The 17,393-nt window shown below is 51.5% G+C and overlaps 1 long non-coding RNA gene across 1 annotated transcript; it reads right to left on the bottom strand.

Moving 5' to 3' along the window:
• Positions 1-15,424: 15,424 nt before the first annotated feature.
• LOC123069811 (uncharacterized) lies at positions 15,425-17,121 on the bottom strand. The gene is made up of 2 exons (XR_006432997.1): positions 16,280-17,121; positions 15,425-16,212 (listed from the first exon to the last, which is right to left on the bottom strand). It is a non-coding gene; the product is annotated as an uncharacterized lncRNA (long non-coding RNA).
• Between the last annotated feature and the right edge of the window lie 272 nt (positions 17,122-17,393).

The raw sequence follows: 17,393 nt of genomic DNA, 5'->3' as shown, positions 1-17,393 counted from the left end.
CGTTTTATATACCTGCGTCATGGATGATACTGAAGAACTCGGAAGCATCCAACTCGTACTGCGGTGTCGCAGAGCGGCGGTGGCTGCTTCCCCCCATCTCTGATAAGCAGCAGAAGAGACCAATTAGTACCCTTACAACAGATCATAAAACATGCATTAGTCGCAAGTACCCCATATGTCCTATTTTTAGCAAAATCATGCTAAAATTCACGGAAAATTTCAGCATGACCTTTTGCTGAAAATAGGACATATGGAGTGCCCGAATTTGCCGGAACGGAAGTTAATCGACATTCCGGCAAACTCAAGGGCCTCTCCGGGTACAGCGGCAGCATCACAAGTTGACAAAATTCCCAAGTAGTACAGCAGCAACATCACAAAATTCCCAAGTAGTACAGCAGCAACATCACAAGTTGATTTACCGGTCTTGAAGAAAGAGATACTTGTATGCCAAAACATATGCTTAAGAATTTACATTTGCAAATGGGCCTCTTTTGCTGCTAAGATTCAGCAGTGCTAGCTGCTCAACGCCAAGTACTGCAAATTATATTATACTGGTCATAACTAAATGATGGGTTCGATATGTAGAAGTGACAAGTCATACTTCCATAGATGAAAGTAGCATGATATACTAATTACCAGATGGGGTAGCAACGATAGAAAAAAATAAGAATGGTGTATGCACTAAACAAGATCTCATGGCTCTCATGATCATAATTCATGCATGAAAAATTAGATATAAAGGCCGCAAAGCTTAGTCCGGATGCCTTAAATCTTAACCACATTTTGCTATTGCTAATTTCTAGAAGTGAGCTCTGACAGCTTTCTATAATAAATTAGTCAAGATAAGTTCCTAAGCTCCTGATATGACAAAACTAGCGTACATATACGAATAAATGCAATTAGTAACAAATTGTTGTACAACAATATATCTTCTAGCCATGAAACCCTACCCTGATTATGGTAATATCTACTATTACATTGATTATAAACAGAAGACAGACAAACTTGCTTATTCTTAGTGAACAAAGTTAGCGCCACATGGCCTTAAAATGATAATTAGTATCATTCAACCAAGATTCAAGGATGCATATGGAATTCTTAAAGCAACTCATCCATTGTTTCAGGTGGAAACAATCTGAACTCAATGTGAACGCACACATGTGATTTTGTTTTCGGCCCTGTGAGCGGACATTGGATGAGCCAAGATGATGCTTATATCTTCCCGCAAAAAAAAGATGATGGTTATATCGGCAATCATGGTGAATTTCCTACAATGGCTGCACAAGGGGATGTGTTCATCGCCTCCAGTACTTGCAGGAAACAGTTTTAAATCCTATTTCTCCAGATAATGAGAAGCAATCTTGAAATATGACAGATATTTCTGTCGTGCACATTCTAGTAGACACTACCCTGTTTGTCATCCCGTTATACTACTATATGAGTTCCAATATTTCACCCCAAGCAAATCACACCACCCTAAACCCTCATTTCGGATCAATTCGAGCAAGAACGTCCTAGACAGACTAGGAGAGAACAAGGGCAAGTTGTCGACTTGGGCATATGGCTCCGCAGCTCGCCATTGATCTGAACAATCGAACGAATCTGACACTCGTCAGCAATTCTGAGCAATCCAGAGCCCCCCTTCCCCGCACCCGAAGGGAAGGAGCAGCAGCTTCCCGTGACCAGCCGAACGCTCACGCCTCTATGCAATTTGTGGCAAAATTTCCTGGGAGGGAGGGGAACAGTGGAGATGGATCAGGGGAGGGAGGAGGGAGGAGTGGGGAACAAATCGCAGAACCAGTGGGAGCAGTTGGCCTGGCAGGTGATCCGGAAGCGGTCGTGGCAGACGGAGCAGACATCGTCCTCCGGCGGCACCGGCGACGCAGACGAGGAGGAGGCGGCGGCGGAGCTGGGCGCGTGTGGCTGCCTGGCTCGTCGACGGAGGCGGCCGTTGGAAGCAACGGATGGATCCCATCCTCCTCCTCGTACTGCACCCCGTGCGGTCGTCGGCGGTGGGATGGGAGGGAGGCGAGGGAGGCGGCGCTCGCGGGGGAGGCGGGGCTCGGGGGAGGCGGCGCTCGAGGGGGAGGAAGGGGAGAGGGAGGCGGCGGGTGCGCGTGGGCGGCTGCGGCGGACGGAGGCGGCGGACGGCGGGGGCGCTTGGGCGGAGTGGGCGGCGGCGGCGCATGGGCGGCGGACGGCGGGGGCTCGATCGAGTGGGGAAACCTGGGACTAAGAAAAAAATAGTAACCCTGGTACTAATGGCGCACAATACGCAAATGCGCCATTTGTGACCCTGGTTACTAATGGCGCACCTGCTTCTGGTGCGCCATTAGAAGTTTTGCACAAAAATAAAAAAAAATATTCTAATGGCGCACCGTGGCACAGTGCTCCATTACTAGTTTAACCTAGTAATGGTGCACTGTGTCATGGTGCGCCATTAGTAGTTTTACAAAAAAAAGAAAAAAAATAAACAACAGTAGTGGCGCACCATGTCCCTGGTGCACCATTAGTGTCTTCCACACTAATGGCGCACCTGAACATGGTGCGCCATTAGTATATACTAATGGCGCACCACATGGCAGGTGCGCCATTAGTGTCCATCCCATCTATAGCCCTTTTCCTAGTAGTGCCCCCAGGGTAGTGGCCTCGCTGGCCTCTTCGCAAGCTGCCCCAGCAAGGGGCTTGCCGGGAGGGGGCGTGCAGGTCGCCTCGGCAAGGCTTGTTACTGGGTGTGGTCCTGCTTGTCCCTTGCTGCTTGCTTCTCTGGGCGGCTGTCTTGATATTCTCTGTGCATGTGTTGCTTTCTGCTGTCTTCCTCTGCCTCGCCATCCCCTGCTGTGGGGGTGGCTGCGACCGTCCGTGCACAAGTAAGGGGAACAGAAGTACCCACACTTTTGTACACCGACAGGAGCCCCCGGGCCTGGGCCACACATAAGCGCAAGGCGTAGTTGGGCCAGGCCCAAAGCGGTGCGCAGGCGGGCGTGCCAGAGGCGAACCTTCACGATTTTTCTGGGAGTTGCACTTCCCCATGACTCGCGTCGAGCGCATGACATGGGGGTCGTGCGCGGGATGGCCTCAGCATGCTCGTGTCATCTCGCGATCAGTGGTAAAGAGGCAACCCGTGCTTCCTTTATCAAAAAAGGAAGGAGTCTGCAGGGACGCTACTCATTTGCTAAGTGGACTCGGGGTGCAGCATGCATGTCGCCGCTCCCAGCGATCATGAGGTGGCAGTTGCTTGTCCCACCCGTCCTCATGCCCCCTTCTTCTTCGCCACGTACCCTCCATCCGTTGGGAAGGGAAAGCGGAAAGCGCGGAGAACCTGGGCATTAATGTCGAGGCGGAAAATCAGGCGCTTGTAGATTGGGGGAGCGGGTTGGTTCCGATTCCCCAAGCTTCAAGAGGCCGTATTGGTCGTGCGGGGCGGCCGCCCCTTGGGCTGGGTGGCCAGGCCCCAGCCTCACTCCTCTATAAATGGGGGAGAGGGATGGTGCTTCTCCTCACTCACCCTTCTCTCCTCTCCTTTGCTTGCCATCTTCTTCCAAGTCTCCATGGTGAAAGGGCGCGCTAGCGCCTCGACGGCGGCGATGAGGGCTTCTACTCGACAACGCATCCCTCCTTCCTCGGAGCCTCCATCGGCGGAGCCCGCTGCGAGGGGGGAGGAAGGGGATGGGGTCGAAGTCGTTGCAGTGCTCAGGGAGGAGGCAGACGGGGCGGCGTACCCGCTGTGCTCCCGCCGGCGGCTCCTCCTCCGATGGGCGGCCACATCGGGGATCAACCCTATGAGTTCTTCATCAGGCTGCAGAAGCCCGTGTGGAGTCACCTCTGGCTTCTGACTCCATTCGCTCAGGTGATGGAGGAGGAGGCCTCGCGGGCCCTGAGGCTTCATATGAGGGACTACGGGAACGATAGCATGTGGGCTGACGTCAACTTTCCCCGCCCTCATGTCATGTATCTTCGCCAAGGGTGGAAGACCTTCGCACGTGCCCACATCTTGACGGAGGGGCACGTTCTCTATTTTAAGTTAATGGAGAGCGGCCTGCTTTCTGTCAAGGTCTTCGGGAACTCCGGAATTTGCCTAGGGTGCTGCATGGAGAGCTCCACTGACAACGAAAGCTCCTCCTCGATCGACAGTGACGAGGAGGACATCGCCAGTGACAACAACGGCAGCGGGCGGGAGGACGACGACTCCGACTCCGGCTGACCGCCAGTGGCCGCGCCATCATCTGGCCTGCTCCCTCCCCCGGCAACACGCCTTGCTGGGGGTCTCGTTCTGCTATCCCTGGCGACGGTGGTTGGCGGGCTTCCTCGTCAAGCTCTCCATTGCCCAGTTTCCCATGCCAGTCACCTTGCGTGGCCTGCCGTGCCTGGAGAGGAATGGGGCAAGAACAGGGGTTACAGCACACTTATCCTTTTCTCAATTTCTAGGTACTTGCCAAATGTCAATTTTCTAGGAAATGTACTCTACCAAACCCATGTTTATGTTCTGTAATTTCTGTACTTGCATCAGCATATCAATGAAAAAGATGAGCTTTCGCCGGGAACTCATGCACGTATATGCTCGTGATGAGGCAAAATGCCCCTTTAGTGAAAAATAAATGAGTCTTCCCAGCAAACTATCTTGCCGACGCTCCTGTGCCTGCCGGAGAATCACATTTGCCAGGATACAGGCGTAGGGTCCAGCCCCCTGTGAGACTCTTCTTTTGCCCCTAGTTACTGCAATTACCCTGACCAAAGAAATGTTCGAGTCGGGGATGGGAGTACCCAAGTCTAGATAGAGTGGCGAGGTTTTCTAATGCGCAAGTCACAAATTACAAACACGAATGGGCAGGGGAGGAACTTTATCTGATTAAGTTGTTGATGGAGATGCCACGCCAAGCAATCTTCCCAATCTCTTGTTGGGATGTTGTTACTGCAGCCGGAGGGAAAGGAGGACAGGGGCATGGAATCTTGGCGGTTCCCTAACACCTCTTTGGATCTAAGATAGCATACATATATATAAACATGGAAACTAGCAGGAAACTGTACAAGCTAAGAACTATCTCACTACATGCAGGGTCTGCGCCTGGCTGTGCACATAGGGTTATATGCCTTGCCGGCAAAGGTAGTACAAAAGGGGGTTACCGGAGCTCCCAGAAACCGCGCTCTATGGGTAACACTTGCGAAAATGTTTGATGTTCCAGGAGTTTCTCAGTGGAACGCCATCTTCAGTCTCCAGGCGGACTGTGCCGGGCCTGGTGACTCGCATTACCCGATAGGGGCCTTCCCACTTTGGCGTCAAGTTGTTGGAATTCTTGGCAGACTGAACACGCTAAAGAACAAGGTCGCCTTCCTCAAGGCTTCGGGCGTGAACCTTGCGGCTATGGTAGCGGCGGAAGGCTTGCTGGTAGCGAGCAGCTCGCACAGCAGCTTGAATACGATCTTCCTCAAGGAGCGTCGCATCATCTTAGGGCAACTTCTCTTGCTCAAGCTTATCATAAGTGAGAACTCGAGGTGACCCATATATGAGTTCAGTGGGGAGAACTGTTTCTGCCCCACAGACCAGGGCAAAGGGTGTCTGGCCGGTGGCTCGATTTGATGTCCTTCTAATTGACCAAAGAACCGTTGGCAACTCATCAATCCAGCGCCTTCCACACTTGCGCAGCTTGTCGAAAGTCCTTGTTTTGAGCCCTCGCAACACTTCAGCATTTGCCCTTCCTGCTTGGCTATTGCTTCTCAGATGAGCAACAAAAGCAAAACATACCTTGCTACCAAGGTCCTGGATATACTGCATGAAGGTGCGGCTTGTGAACTGTGTGCCGTTGTCGGTGATGACTCTGTTTGGCACAACAAAACGGCAGACGAGTCCCTTAAAGAACTTGACGGCTGATTGTGCTGTCACCTTCCTCACTGGCTCCACTTCGGGCCACTTTGTGAACTTGTCAATTGCAATGTACAAGTACTCAAAGCCCCCGACAGCGCGGCGAAAGGGGCCTAGTATGTCGAGCCCCCAGACTAAAAAAAGCTAGGAGAGGGGGATTGTTTGAATCGATTGAGCTGGTTGATGAAGCTTCTTCGAATGAAACTGGCACGCTTCACACTTGGTTACTAGTGCCATTGCATCCTGGAGGGTAGTGGGCCAGAAGAAACCTTGCTGGAATGCTTTGTCAGCAAGGGCCCTTGACCCTATGTGGGAGCCACATATGCCTCCGTGTATCTCTGCCAACAACTCCAGTCCGTCCTCTAGAGGAATACACTTCAATTTAACATCGTTCAGCCTTCTTCTATAAAGTGCATCATCCACGAACTGGTACATGCTGGACCGACGAGCTACTTTTTCTGCTTCTTGCTGCTCCTCCGGGAGCTCTCCTGTTTGGAGGAAACAAACCGTATGTTGTGCCCACGCCAGAGCCTGGGGCTCGACGGCAAGGACTAAAGGCATGTCTTCCGCTGCGGGGGCAGCCACCTCAATGCCAGGGGCCTGGGGCCCCGTCGGAGGCTGCTGCTCCTCGGTAAGCTTAGGGTACCCGACAACTTCCTTGCCAGCGGCTCCTGGGAGCTCTGCAGGAAAGTACTTGTCGGGCCCCGTTTTCCTTCGCTTGCTCTGTTCCGCTGATGGCTCGACGGATGGTTGAGTTAATTGAAGCACAAAGATACCTAGTTCCACAGGCAGCTTGAGGGCAGCGCGCTTCGACACGTCATCGGCAATGCTGTTCTCATCTCGAGGAACATGCTCTGCTTGTAGATCGTCAAAGCACTCTTCCAACTTCCTTACCTCATACACGTAAGCCTCCATCAGCGGGCTCTGATAATCCTTGTTGACTTGCCTAATGACAAGTTGTGAGTCTCCTATGATAATAAGCTTCCTGATCCCGAGGTCTGCCGTGATCCTAAGACTGGCGAGTAGCCCCTCATATTCTGTGGTGTTGTTCGTCGACCTCTCCCGGGGGAGGTGCATCTGTATCACGTACTTGAGGCATTCTCCGATGGGTGCGACGAGCAACACGCCGGCACCTGCACCTTGTAGCGAGAAGGCTCCATCAAAGTACATAATCCAATGACTACTTGCCTCTTTGCCAGGAAGGGTAGTTTCTTGAAGTTCTTCGTCGGGCGTGGATGTCCATTCTGCTATGAATTCTTCCAAGGCCCTGCTTTTGATCATCGAGGTACTTTCAAACCTGAGCCCGAAGCTTGACAGCTCCACTGCCCATTCCACAGTCCTCCCCGTTGCATCTGGATTGTGAAAATCCGTTGCAAAGGGAGGCGAGTGACGTCGGTGATCTCATGCGCTTGAAAATAATGACGCAACTTTCTCGAGGCCATAAGGAGGCCAAAAAGGAACTTCTGCATCCCAGAGTACCTTGATCTAGGCCCCTGCAAAAGGGAGATGACAAAGTAGACTGGGTGTTGCACCATCTTCTTCTTCTGCTCTACCTCCTTGCCTGCGTAGGTGTTGTATTGCCGAGATCGGGTCATGCCGGGGGCCCTCCCTTGCCGGGATAGGAGTCCGCCAGGTCCAGCCTTTGTCCTAAGGTCCTTCCCGTTGTTGTCGCCTCCTCCTCGAGTTCTCTCTGTACCACTAGCATGGCACTGACCACTTGATTCGTCGCCGCCAGGTACAGCAGCAACGTCTCTTGTGCCCTGGGCGCGACTAGTATTGGCGTAGAGGAGAGGTATCTCTTCAAATCTTGCAGTGCTGCCTCTGCCTCCGGGGTCCATTTTATTGGACCCGCCTTTTTCAAAATCTTGAAAAAGGGGAGGGCACGCTCAGGATATTTAGAGATGAATCTACTCAGGGGTGCGACACAGCCGGCAAGCCTTCGGACATCTTTGACCCGTCTTAGCGCCTCAATTTGTTCAATTGCTTTGATCTTGTCGGGATTGGCTTCGATCCCACGTTGAGACACAAAGAAACCCAGAAGCTTGCCGGACGGAACGCCGAACATGCACCTCTTTGGGTTGAGTTTGAGGTTGATTCTTCACAGGTTTGCAGAAGTTTCTTCCAGGTCTTACACCAGCGTAGCCTTATCTTTGGTTTTGACCACTATGTCATCCATGTAAGCCTCCATATTTCTATGGCGTTGGGGCTCAAAACCAATTTGGACTTCCCGAGCGAACATTGAACCAGTGCTCTTCAACCTGAAAGGTATCCGCACAAAACAGTACGTACCACATTGGGTGATGAACGCGGTTTTCTCTTCATCTTCCTTTGTCATGAAGATCTGATGACACCCTGAATAAGCATCAAGGAATGACCGCAGGTCGCACCAAGCAGTGGAGTCCACTATCTAATCGATATGTGGCAATGGGAAAGGATCCTTAGGACATGCTTTATTGACATCAGTATAGTCGATACATAGCCTCCACTTCCCATTTGCCTTACGTACTACGACCGGATTGGCCAGCCATGCTGGATGGAGAACTCCCTTGACCAAGCCTACTGCCTCCAACTTCCTGATCTCCTCGAAGATAAGCTCTTGTCGCTCCAAAGCTTGCTTTCTGACCTTGTTCTTGACGGGCCGTGCATGAGGGCAGACAGCAAGGTGGTGCTCAACCACCTCCCTGTGAATGCCAGGGATGTCGGAGGCTTGCCATGAAAACATGTCGACATTCGCCCGCAAGAAGGCGACGAGTGCGCGTTCCTATTTACTGTCAAGGGTGGAGCTTATGAGGAAAGCTCCACCCGTGCCGTCCTCCTGGACGAATGCCTTCTTGGTTTCCGGTGGGGCCTCCTTGGCTTTTTGCTCTTACCGGTAGAGCTCTCTGGTACGTCTCCAGCGGAAACTCAACACTCTAAGGAGGCGCGTTTGCCGGAGAAGGTACAGGAGCCCTTGTCACAGCCAGGAGTCTTGTCGGTGGTCGAAGCCTTACTGGTCCTCTTCCCCGTGGCAGGAGCAGGTGCCTTGGCGGCAGAAGCTACAACCGCCTCTCGGTAGAGCTGATCGGTGCAGATGAGTGCATCCTTCCTATCGCAGCCGACGGTGATGATGCTCATCAGGCCAGGCATCTTCAATTTGTTGTAGGCGTAGTGCGATGCCACCATGAACTTGGCCAGCACAGGGCGGCCAAGGATCCCATTGAATGGCGACAGGATCTCGGCGATATCGAAAACGATCCTCTCCGTCCTGTAGTTGAGGTCGCAACCAAATGTGACTGGTAGCATGACCTTTCCCTTGGGCTGACTCCTCCCCGGATCGATCCCTTGGAACGTGCCCGTCTCCTTGAGGTCCTCATCGGGGATCTGCAACCTCTTGACCATGTTGGGTGAGATAAAGTTAAGGCCGGCCCTACCGTCAAGTAACATCTTCGTCACCTTGAGGTTGTGTATTGTTGGTGATACCAACAACGACAAATACCCAACCGCAGTGGCGCGATCAGGGTGATCCTTGCCATCAAAAATGATAGGCGTGTGGGACCACCTCAATGGCTTCTAGGCATCGACCATTGGCTCCGTTGCATTAATCTCGCGCGCCCACTGTTTCAGTTGGTGGTGGAAAGAATGCAGCGAAGCACCTCCATCGACACAAATGAGTTCCATTGCCTTCTGGAACTCATGTTCGGTGGATTCATCGTCATCATCACGATCATCATCCTCATATTTCTTGTCGTGGCCTTGGGCAGGCCTCTCTTGCTGCTTTTCCTTGTTGCTGCGTACCCCTTGGCCGCCACACTTCTTGCCGGACCCTTCAGCGCCTCCTTGGCCCTTCTCCTTGTCCCATCTCTCATACTCAGCCCTTTGCTTCTCCATCAGCAGCTCCACTTGGTGCCTGTTCTGGAGATCGTGGCCCTTAGTGCGGTGAATCTTGCAATACTGCTTCTTGGAGCCTTCTGACTTGCCTACAGCCACCAAGGCCCGGCAGGCGTCGCACCCGGCAACCTCCTTCCCGGGGTCATCGACCTTGGCCTTCTTGGTAGTGTCGGCGTCGCCATATTCCTCGACGGCAAGCACGGTCTTGCCCTTGCGCTTCCTGTTACGCCACCGGCCTTCCTTTGGTGGGGCGACGATGTCTTCATCTTCTGAATCACTTCCCACGTCGGTGTCCTCACCGGGATACTTCCTTCCTTCCTCCGCTCGGGCACATCTATCAGCCAAAACATACATCTCGGCAACATCTACGACCTTGTTCATGGCCAACTCTTCACGCATCTTTCGATTGCACATGTTTTGGTGAACACGCTAATGACGGAGGCCAGATGAACATCGGGGATGTTGTACTACACGCGGCTAAACCTCTGTATGTAGTTGCGCAAGGATTCACCATCTCTCTGAGGGATCACGTGCAAGTAACTTGCCTGTCCAGGAGCCACGTGGCCGCCTATGAAGGCACCAACAAACTCATGGCACAGGTCGGACCAAGAGGCAATGGAATCTATCGGCAAGTGCATCAACCATGACCTGACGTTAGGCTTAAGTGCCAACGGGAAATAGTTGGCGAGTATCTTGTCGTCCCGTGCCTCAGCAGCTTGCATCGCAATGGTGTAAACAATCAAGAACTCAGATGAGTGAGTCTTGCCATCGTATTTCTCTGGGTCTTTTGGTTTGAACGTGCGGGTGTTGGGCCACTGGAACTGCCGCAGCTCGTGGGTGAATGTTCGACAAGTGATTGCATATGGCAAATCACTGGCATACCCCGGCGCAGGCCTATACTCAGCGGGCCCAGCATGCCTATCGGACCCGCTTGATGGTAGTCCCTGCATCCTCCTTGCGGCATTCTTGAAGAACTTGGCACTGGTCAATTGCGCGTCCGTGGGTCTGACGACGTCGTTGACATGTTGTCTCGGGCATCGCCCCAATGGGTCGACCGTGGCAGAGGGGAGTGCACTGTGGTCGCGGCACCCTCGACCCTTCCACTGCCTACATGCGTCGGTTCGTCATTTCAGTGCTGTGAGGGGCTCGCTCCCCGGTGGCCATATCTATTGGCTTGACCAATAAGGCTTTGGATAGCAGCCCACCACTCCTCTTGCTTCTCCAAGGTAGGAGGAAAGTCGAGGAGCATCTGTGCTCGCGACAGCGCTTCCGCTCGCGTGGATGGAAGCAATAGGCGCGTGGAATGGGAGGAGCTCGGACTTCTAACGACATTAGAAGGAGTCCCATCTCGATTCCACGGCCGCGCACTCTTTTCGCCTGCACCACGATATGCATGTCAGCCCTGCGTGTCTTGAGAGTGACACTGAGGGCTCTTGCCATGGTGATGCCCGGGGTCCTCAATGTCACGAGGAGGTTCGTCATGCAGGAGCTGAGGAGACCGCGGCACGCGCGTTGGCGAGGTCGATCTTCTGCCCTTGGAGGTCCCCGCACCATCCACAGGTGGCACAGCTCCACCCTTGGGCACAGTGGCATGCCGACCCCTGTCGCCAATGCGGAGGACAACGGCGGCCTGACTTCTTGTATTTGAATGGTGTGGACGATCTCGATCTCCTCCACCGCTGGTGCCCGCCCCGTTGCCCGTATGCGCGGGTGCGGGCGGAGTGGCCCCGAACAGGCCGATCGCTGCAGTCGTCTTCTTCTTCGGAGCCATGACGATGAGAGAGCTACTGTACTAACCACTGACTAGATTCTCAAAACTACACCCCCTACCTGGCGCGCCAAAGATGTCGGGGAAACTGATCACCTATGGGGTCACAAAGATCCCTTCGTTTGGCGGGGGGTTAGTTGCGCGAAGAGCAGGTCGAGCAGTTAGCACACAGAGGATGTTTATCCAGGTTCGGGCTGTGAGAGTGCGTAATACCCTAGTCCTGCTTTATTTGGTTTATGGGTGTTCTTGAGCTTTTGAACTAGCAATGATGCGTGGTTTGCCCAAAAGTACGAATCCTCTCTCTATGCGCCTCTGGCCTCCTTTTATACACAAAGGGGTTGCCACATTGGCACACAGGAGGTGGCAAGCTACATCGATACAAGCTTATCGCCCGATCGCGTAGGACAAGCATATTGAATGTGATGCCTACATGTCCTCTCACTTTATTGGGGACGGCAAAGGAAGCCATCCCATCCTTTGCCGCTTCCTCTTGTCTTGCCATGCGTCTGGGCCGACGAGGCATGCAGCGCCATGTTGGACAACTAGCTGATGTGTTGGCAAAGTGGTAGGGTGCCACGAAGATCTGCATGCCGCCACACAGGCGTCTGCTTCGTTGGCATGCTTATCATCGTGTTGGAGTGGTGGTGAGGTGGCGGAACCCTGCAAAGTGTGGGCCTGGCCGCGGCCCAGTGATCGTCCCCGGCAAGGCTTGCCGGGGGCCTTGGAGTAGTCCCCGGCAAGAGTCTTACCGGGGGTCTTCATCATTTGGCCCCATGTGGACTCGTGGGTTGTTGATCATTGTGAGGAGCCGCATGCTACTAGGCATGTGCTCCTCAAGTCTTGATCTTGAACATTGTCGATGGTGTCAGAGCTCTCAATCCCAAGGGTAGTGGCCTCGCTGGCCTCTTCGCAAGCTTCCCTGACAAGGGGCTTGCTGGGAGGGGGCGCGCAGGTCGCCTCAGCAAGGCTTGTTGCAGGGCGTGGTCCTGCTTGTCCCTTGCTGTTTGCTTCTCTGGGCGGCTGTCTTGATATTCTCTGTGCCTGTCTTGCTTTCTGTTGTCTTCCTCTGCCTCGCCGTGCCCTGCTGTAGGGGTGGCTGCGACCGTCTGTGCACAAGTAAGGGGTACAGAAGTACCCACACTTCTGTACACCGATAGCAAGTAACGAGTTCAAGGGGATTGACAACCCTCTTGCCCATGTTGGGTGGAAGTATTTGCGTTCGTGTGTGTAGGTGCTGCTAAAGAAGGTTTGTGTGGTTCTCCTATTGATTTGATAACCTTGGTTCTCACTTAGGGAAATACTTATCTCTTTTTTACTGCTTCACCCTCCTCTTTAGGGGAATCCCAACGCAGTTTACAAGTAGCCATGTTCTTGCTATCCTTCCCTCGAGTGTTTCGTTAGTTCAATTCATCGACGACAAGGTGTATCTTTTCACAAGGTTCTAACAACCGATCGGCTCTGGTTGTCGACGATATGCTTGTTAGGGAACATTGCATGGAAAACAAAAAAAACTATGCATATGCAAGATCTATCTATGGAGATGCATAGCTACGAGAGGCGGAGATCATCTACATGCCCTTGTAGATCACTAAGCAGAAGCGTTTATCAACACGATTCATGTAGTTGTACACCTTCATGGTCCATCCTGATCAAGTATCGAACATACAACACCTCCAAGTTCAGCACACGTTCAGCTTGATGACATCCTTGCCTTCTCGATCCACCAAGAGAGCCAAAGTAGTAGATGTGTTCTGGCAGCACGACGGCATGGTGACGGTGGTGGTAAAACTATTCCACAGGGCTTCGCCAAGCACAACAGACGTGGATGGAGGAGGAACTAGAACTAGAGGAGAGGGGGCACCGCACACGGCTTGGGGATCATGGTGTGTGTTGCCCCCTCCCCTCCTAATATATATATATACATATATATATATATATATATATATATATACATATATATATAGACGGTCTATTCTGCTAATATTAGCAGAATAACTATTCTGCACACCACTTCGGCACTGCACGCTCAACAGAAGCGCACTGCATCATTTTGACGATGAGCAATGCAATAGAGACTAGTGAACTTCGCGTCAAAAAAATTGCATGCAGTGTTTTTCTGGTACTGTTTTCGTTCTAGTTTTTTAACCGTTTATCGGAACGAGGCGTATAATATACCGTTGGAAAGCTATGGATTAGGCGCAACTTCGCCATGTTGAACACTTTTCGAGATTCCTTACGGTTTAAGAGCAGTTTCAAAAACGGTGCGGCGGACGACAAGTGGCAACGAGCATTTTTTCACCTTTTTTTCTAAACCGCTTATTGGAATGAAGCAAATGATACGTCGTTGGATAGATATCGTCGAGGCGCATATTTTCATATATAAATCTTTCTCTAATTCATTATTTTTTAAGAGCAGTTTCAAATTTACTAAATTGCGGAATTCTGTTTTTCATGTTTTTAAAACAATTTGGTACTGTTTTCGCTCCAGTTTTTGAACCGTTTGTCGAAACGAGGCGTGTGATACGCCGTTGGAAAGCTACGAACGAGGCGCAACTTTCATATGTTGAAATATTTTTGAGATTCCTTACGGTTTTAAGTTAATTTTGAAAATCGTGCGGTGGACAACGAGTGGCAGCGGCTGTTTTTGGGGAAATTTTTGCAAACCGCTGGTCGGAATAATTCAAACGATACGCTGTTAGAAAGATATCAACGATACGCAACTCTTTCATGTATAACACTCTCTCTAATTCTTTACGGTTTAAGAGGAATTTCGAATTTACCGAAATGCGGACACTCTATTTTTCGCGATACCCAAATCGATGTGCGTATTTCATCTGCATGAGACGAAAACCGCACTGCATCAAACGGGTAAGAGAACTGCATGGTTTCTTTTATTCAAACATAATTTTTTTCAAGGACGAGAAAGTAGAATGCACTTCACAACGGTAGTGAGTGAACGGCAACACTATCAAGAATTGAACCTCGTTACTTTTTTTATTTTGCCTTTTTTGCGTTTTTACTTTGGGTCCAAGTGAACCACAACGCTCTTGAAAATGAGCCACAAGCATTCTCAAACGTGAACCGCACCACTCTATTCAAACACATTTTTTTAAAATGAAGTTTTTTTATAATGAAGTGTACTTCAAAGTCCTTCGGAGTGGACTTTTTTAAAGATCGGAGTGCACTATATTTTTTTTCTTTTTTCTCTCTAGAGTTTTGGTTTTCCCGTAGTGCATTGCATATATATTTTTGGGTTAATAATGAAATATGCACTGCGGGGACGAGGCGAGTGGACTGCATCAGGGCAACCATGAACCTCATTGCTTTTTTGTTTTGTGAAGTGCACCGCCATGGTTTTCTTAATAAACTGCATCCATGTCCATACAAATTTGCCAATGTTTTTGCTGCAAATCCTAAGTGCAATCAAATTGCACCAAACAAAGAACTTCAACCTCTTTTCTCAAATCCTGGGTGCAATCGAACCACGTCTAAATAAGGAGTGATTTTTTATCATTTTTTTTCTTTTCTCTCTTTTTTTCACAGAGCGAACCACAAAGCTATTTACAATGAACTGCATTCATCATAAAAATGAATACAAACATTCCACTGCAAATTTATACTACATAGCAAGCACCACAAACTACGCCTAACACTAGTCAACTGCACTACGCCAAGCAAGATGTGCTGCTTGCTGTACATATATAAGAACGAAAGCTAGTACTGAACATAATTGCATTGTCACTTCTTTTGTACTATCACTGAAACAGATAGTAAAATTTCTATTCAGGTCATCTACAGTCAGATAGCAAAAAAAATTGTACTGTATAAGCCAGTACGGAAGATAGCAAATTTTCCTTCAGTTGGTCTACAGTCAAATAGCAAATCAGATAGCAAAAAAATTGTACTTTGTAAGCCAGCACTAAACGAAATGAAATTGCTTAAAAACACCTAGTATTGGACAAAATGAGTTGCTTACAAACAAGCAGTAACATAGAAGTTTTTGAACTCCACAAACATTTCTAAATTATTCAATTTTCTGAACATACAAATATGTCTGGACATACTGGCACATCTTTCTCAATAGACTGATACATCTCTCTAAATCTTTCCAATTTCATATGAATTTCTTCTACTTCTGTCGCGTGCCCACCTCCACATCTATAGCCTTGTTCATGCGAGCTTCAACTTGGATTCGAGATTCCTCCAACTGTTTCTTCTCTGTTTTCAAACAATACATAGTATCACGCCATTTACTGAGCAGCAAATTCAGAAATGAAGTATTTGGATCATCATGCCACTCAAAGAACCTGCACTCCACACCCTGACATTGCATTGAACTCAGCAAACATTGCATTAAACCTGCAGTCCACAAACTATGCCGGAGATCAAGGTGTTGCTGTCGTCGTCGCTGGTGCGCCCACGACCCACACCAACACGAGCACGGAACTACATGTCCACTGTGGCTGGACTGCACCACAGACACCCAGACTGAGCTCAAGGTGAGGCGTCTCTAAACATAGGTAGTTGTCGTCGGGATGAGAGGTGGTGGTAGCTCGGACTAGTAGCAGCCCCGTCAGGCGCACGCCCATGAGCGACAAAAGAGCAGCTCGTCTGTTGTGTAGAGAGGTTAGGGAAGGGAGGGAATCCCCGGTGGCAGTGGATGAACCACACTAGGGCGCCGGGCGCACTGCTCATGGGATCCGGCTGCACTGCACGTCTAAAATCCAAAAAGAAGATGAAAAAAGGCCCTTATGAACTGCATGGGGGTCGTCGGCAACACTGACCTTCATCACCATGGAATCCCAAGCAAGAGGGTAGCTGGCAGAAGGTCGCCACCACTATCTCTACTGTGCTCGAGCGCCACGACGGTGAAGATAGGGGGAACAGCACCCGCGGGATCAGAGTGGCAGTAGTGCCCGAGGCAGGGGACAATGAGAGAGATCCAGGGAGGGGAATCCACGATGAGGAGCTCTCTAGGGGGCGTGGCTTGGCACTGGGGCGGCCGCCCCCGAGGGGCCTTGGATCTGCGCATCGGGCGGCCCTGGACGTGGTCAGCGAAGGCAGGAATCGACGGATCCTGCAGATCGGCGCGTGGCGTTGTTGTACATGGGCGGCCGCATATCAATGGGATCCGAACATGGGCAGCCAGCACTCCTCGACCTCATCAGCTCAGATCCAGGAGGTTGGGCGCGGGCACCGTGGCCTGTGGCCGGGAGGGTGAACGCAGGCGGCGGCCGGAGGCCAGGAGACTGGCCGCAGGTGGCGACGCGGTCGAGGGTCAGGAGGCTGGGCGCAGGCGGCGATGCGCCCAGGGGCAAGAAGGTTGGGAGCGGGCGGTGGCTTTGCCGGGCGCCCGCAGGGAAGGGAGGTGGCGGAGGGCGGCGTTGGGGAGGGAGGAGGCGTCCGGCGGCTTGAGGAGAGGAGGCGGGTTGTGGTTGGGCACGCCGCCGCCGGTGGCCTGTGGGCACGGCGAGAGAGTGGATCAGGCTGTGAGAAGAGAGATGGGTAGGTGGGCTGGAGGTGGGAAGGGGAGAGAGAATGGCTGGGCCGGTGGGTGTGGGTTCTTTTTAGTCTCGACGATGCTTTGTTTTGGTATGGAGGTGTTAGCAGAATAAGCAGGTTGGGTGTGCAGAATAACACTCTTAAGGGTGTGTTATCATAATAGACCCATATATATATATATATATATATGTACACACGTGGAAGGGGAGGGGAGGCAGCCCTAGGGCGCGTCCCAAGAGACCGGTGGCTGCCCTGGGCGCTTGTCTTGACACCTCCCCCCTTTCTATATTGGGCGTGGAGGTGAAGGCAGGAGGGGGGCCAGCGGTTGCCCTGCCTCATGCGTCCCCTTTTCTTCTTGGCGTTTGGGCAGGGGAGGTGGAGTGCGCCCAGCCCCCT

Source organism: Triticum aestivum, chromosome 3B (assembly GCF_018294505.1).
Source record: "Triticum aestivum cultivar Chinese Spring chromosome 3B, IWGSC CS RefSeq v2.1, whole genome shotgun sequence".
NCBI classification, from domain to species: domain Eukaryota; kingdom Viridiplantae; phylum Streptophyta; class Magnoliopsida; order Poales; family Poaceae; genus Triticum; species Triticum aestivum.
This window is presented reverse-complemented; position numbering and strand designations above follow the sequence as displayed.